Source organism: Primulina huaijiensis, chromosome 2 (genome assembly GCF_012295235.1).
Source record: "Primulina huaijiensis isolate GDHJ02 chromosome 2, ASM1229523v2, whole genome shotgun sequence".
Taxonomy (NCBI): domain Eukaryota; kingdom Viridiplantae; phylum Streptophyta; class Magnoliopsida; order Lamiales; family Gesneriaceae; genus Primulina; species Primulina huaijiensis.
In genome coordinates, this window is record NC_133307.1 from 21924228 (window position 1) to 21929269 (window position 5042).

Here is a 5042-nt window from a genome sequence, read left to right on the forward strand (position 1 = left end):
TTCGGCAAATTGCGCTTTGGCCCAGCTTAAGCTCCATCTCCAGCTCTTCCATTTCATCTGATCCATCCTCTCAACATGTTTCTGGTATGCAACCATGGAATTGAGAAGTGATGATTGTTTTTGTGGGTGGGTTTCTTTCAATTTTTGTGGCTAACCCACTTAATCAAGTTTCAAACCATGCAAAGTGGGCAACCAGATTCTGATAAAAATTAGCAGAGTGATGACTTTAGCATTTCGAGTCTTTAGTTTTTAGCAAGTATTCCAATTTTCGTCGAATCACTGTAGTTTGGCGATATTTCCTTTGTTTTATTCATAATCTTGTACAGTAACGTAAGAATTTCCTTTCCTAATATTTTCGTCCTGGATTAGTGTAACTTGGTGTTTCTTAGGCACGACGGACGGAACTCGAATTACTTGGTTAATATAAGTTAGTTAATTGTTGTTTGAACTGGCATGAGCCGAGTCGAACTCCAAGAGTTGGATCAACAGGCCCGTTCCATTTTTCTTTTTAATTACTGAAAAGTTTTTTAAATTTAAATATGTGAGTATATATAGATACAAATATAAAAAGAACAACATTGTATTATGTTCAAAATATTTGTGATATAATCAAACAAGCATTCTTATCATTAAAAAAACAAACATTGCAGTTGCCGACAGCGCTACTGGAGGCAGTTCGCCGGAACGGTTGCGGTGCTAGGAACGGCAACTACTGTTCCAGTTCCAATGTTATGTTGCGGAACGCTTGTATAAAAAAATTAATAAATTCAAAAAATTGGTAAAAAAATTTAAATATAAATTACATAATACTAAAAAATAAAATATATGAAGTTATTACAAATTAATATATCAATACAAAACTATTTTACAATAATAGCACAATAAGAAATACACACTAAAAATTATAACATACCAAAGCTAATACCATGAAGAGTGACGTGGAGGAGCGAAATCATTGTTATATTCTTCATCAGTATCTCGTAGATTAAATTGATTTCGAACATTTGGATATTGACATGATTGTCCATAGGGATATTGATTAGATTAAGATGACGAAAGATCATTAGAATGGGATGACTGTTTTGTAATAGTGTTTCGTCACGACGATTATAGTATCTGAATCCACGATACACAGTAGAACTATCAGCCGTCCTTGAAGATCTATACTTGGGACCATGACGTCCAACACCACGCCATATAGATGATGAAGATTCATTGTATCTATCACCAATATATTGAGACGACTCATAATCAAATCCACGATGTCTAATTCTATGTGTACCAGATGTTGAAAAATGAAATGATCTATCAAAAGAATCGTGTCTAGAATTATAATTACCCTGATATCTATATCCACCTGATTGATATCCAGTCGGATCATACCCAACATGCTGAGAGTCTCAATTGTAACTCATCGATCCATAATTATCTGTCATTTGAATTTGTCGATTTCCCTCCAATCCAAGACATCTTATATGTTCTTTGACACCCATGTATGGTTGAGTAAAATCAGCTGAATGTTTTTTATCACTAGCACTAGAGAATTCTGATAAACTTTTCAAGAAACGACGTTGTTCCTCAATTCCAGGACGGTAAGCATGATCAGTATCTTGTGTTGCATAATAATTTTCGTTCCGTTCCACCGTTCCCGTTCCCTCGCCGTTATAACGTTGAAGAACGGCGCTACAAATCATTCACCGATTTGCCCCGGAACTTTGGAACGCCAATGGCCGTTCTCGTTCCGAGACGGGCGTTCCGGCCGCGACGCGGCAGTTCCAGCGAACCATGACTGGAGCCACTAGAGGAGGGGTTGTTGCCCGTCTATTTGCTGCCCCTGCAATTGCGCTTGCTTGGTATCGTAGAAGGACGCCAGAGAAACATTTCTTTGATGGTCCTGGTAATTTGTGGATTTAGAGAAAGGATGAAAATATCATCTTCAAATGTATAGCTTTTAGATTTTTCGCTTATTTTGTGTATTACTGTTGCTGATGATCATCCAGAAGTACATCTGGGACAGCTCAAAAGATTTTCACTACGCGAATTGCGAGTTGCATCAGATAATTTCAGTAATAAAAATATCCATGGCAGAGGTGGATTTGGTAATGTTTACAAAGGTCGATTATTTGATGGCCTCTCTAGTAGCAGTAAAAAGAATGAAAGAAGAGCGCACTCAAGGTGGAGAGCTTCAATTCCAAACAGAAGTAGAAATGATCAGCATGGCTGTGCATCGAAATTTACTTCGTTTGCGTGGCTTTTGCATGACTCCTACGGAACGGTTGCTTGTGTATCCTTATATGGCTAATGGAAGTGTTGCATCGTGCTTGAGAGGTACACTTGATCTGCTATTCATATTGTTTACTGGGTTTGTCATTTTTATGTTTCATCAAGAGCTGAGTATCTGGTTATAAAGCATTTTATTAAAATCATTCTCATATTGAATGTTGCACATCTTGATTGATATGTGCCGGTTCTTTTAAGTTAAGATGTTATGTTTGCATTTTGATATAAAAGCCTCGATTTAGAGATTGTTGAATATAAACTGCTTCAGACACTATCTAGAATATTCAGTTCATTTAGCACCAAACCAATGCAGCTGAACACAGTATTGTTGAAATACTACGTGATTCTAGAGGATCATGTGCCGGTTGTCCAGTTCAGCCTGAACTATGTAATTTTTAATATTTTTAATGAACTTATTGGTGCATTACTGTAGAAAGACCTGAATCTCAACCTCCCCTTGATTGGCAAATAAGAAAACCGATAGCATTGGGGTCTGCGAGGGGACTTGCTTTTTTGCATGATCACTGTGACCCTAAAATCATTCATCGGGATGTCAAAGCTGCGAGTATATTATTGGATGAGGACTTTGAAGCAGTTGTAGGTAACTTAGGGATGGCCATACTTATGGACTCCAAGGATACTGACGTTACCACGGCTGTTTGTGGAACAATTGGTCATATTGCTCCTGAGTACCTCTCCACTGGTAGATGCCCCGAGAAAACTGATGTTTTTGGTTATGGTGTCGTGCTTCTTGAGTTCATCACTGGTCAGAGAGCTTTTGATATGGCTCGGCTTGCCAATGACGAGGATTTGCTGTTACTCGTTTGGGTGAGCCATATTATTTCACTTTTACTTCCATTCTTGCATTTTTAAATAGCTTCTTGGAATTTGAGATGCTGAATATGTCTTTACACTCAGGGAATCTATAAATTGCTTCTCGTATTCAATTTGGTTTGTGTGGCAGAAATATTTCGACAGTGTCCACTTCAAGTTTATACATGAAGATATATATGCACTTGAAAATTGTCAGGTCTGGGGACTTTTTAAGGAAAAGAGGTTGGAGACGCTAGTCGATGCTGATCTTCAAGGTGACTACGTAGAAGAGGAGGTAGAACAGCTGACCCAATTAGCTCTGCTCTGCACACAGAGCTCCCCATTGGAGCGTCCAAAGATGTCCGAAGTCGTGAGAATGCTTCAGGGTGATGGCGTGGCCGAGAGTTGGGAAGATTGGCAGAAGGAAGAAATGTTACGTCAATAATTCGATCACCTGAACACTGATTGGATGATCGACGACTCCACTTGGAATATTCATCCCGATGAATTATCTGGGCCAAGATGATTTTCCAGTGGTGGTTTGAAACTTTGTATTTCAGATATCCATAGCAGGAATCGCTATGGAAGAACCCGAAATGTATTTCATATTTGATGATAAAGCACACTCATTATTGAATAGGCCAAGATTGTGAAAGTATAAGCAAAAGTTATATATTATCTCTTCAGTCTTCTGATAAATTTTTTAGCTCTAAAAATCTTGATTCTTGTGATATTTGGCGCTTCAATCGGTCTCTTAAATAATTTGATTTTATAGGATAAGAAATTTAATATGATTAAAAAAATATTTAATTTTGTGTGGTTGACATTGTAAATAAAAACTATAATTTTAGTGTGTTAAATTTGACAATTTTTTACTCTCATTAAACAAGTCAATAGTTCCTCTTTTTCTCTGAAATAAAAAATCTGAAACTCCTTTTTAGCTGTGTGAAAGAATCGAGTGGCTGCATGTCGGATATACACATTAATGCAAAATAAACGGCATATCTAATCATCAAACTTTACAAACAAATGAAAACTTGAATAGATAATATATGATGTCAGATATAAAATTTTTAAATTGAAAAAGGATTGTAAATAACACCGAGCTAGGTAATAGCTAGAAGAAGTGTTGTGGTTAAGTGTAAGCCATAATCTACTACTTCGACCTGTCAAATTACTTGGCAAAGTATATGAATGAGACTTGATCAGCTTTGTGTTGGCAATCTTAGACGTAGTTATCCTCCAAATCGATGTGAATGCTTCAGAAACTTCCAACTCGGGTTTAAAGCCAGTTGGTAAAACTTAATGACGTCTTGGTGAAAGGCAAAGCATTTGGAAACCATTTGGCTGCTTCGCCAATGGCAAGTTGTGCCAAGAAACAACACTTGTTTGCTCGAATATTAGTGAATTTGTGCAGTACCGGTTTCTGCGACGACTTTAACTATGTGTTCGTCAGAAGGTACGTCCCTCGAATGCATCTCATCTTCGTTGCGATCCTATTAGAGAAAATAAAGTTTTAGGTTACTATGAATCTATGATCAAAGATTTTCTTTAGATATCGAGTCAAGTAAGTTGTGGAAGGGCTGTTTATCTTTTGTCGGGTTGATTTACAGATCTTCATTTGATTTGGTAAGCATGATAAACTCAAGCTAACATGGTATGTATGATCTATTCACATGCATCTTATTGCATGGTCAATCTTTTGTCATAATTCTTTTAGTTTGCTTATTTTCCTTTCTTCTCATTCCTTTTTATTTGTGGTGTGAAGTGGTCAGTCTGTGCTCTCCGAGGGCGAGTTTTACCGGTTTGAGATAGACATGGAAAGTTTCATGCAAGAAATCGGCAACATTATGCTGCAGGAATCACTTGGTTTTCAAGAATCACAGCCATCAATGCAAGAAACTCAGCAACGAGATCATTGTTCCTATCCCAGTCTATTGGCGCAATCA

At 37.3% G+C, this 5042-nt stretch overlaps 1 pseudogene; it reads left to right on the forward strand.

Annotated features, from left to right (window-relative positions):
• Positions 1-3730, forward strand: LOC140969879 (BRASSINOSTEROID INSENSITIVE 1-associated receptor kinase 1-like; annotated as a pseudogene).
• Positions 3731-5042: the final 1312 nt, after the last annotated feature.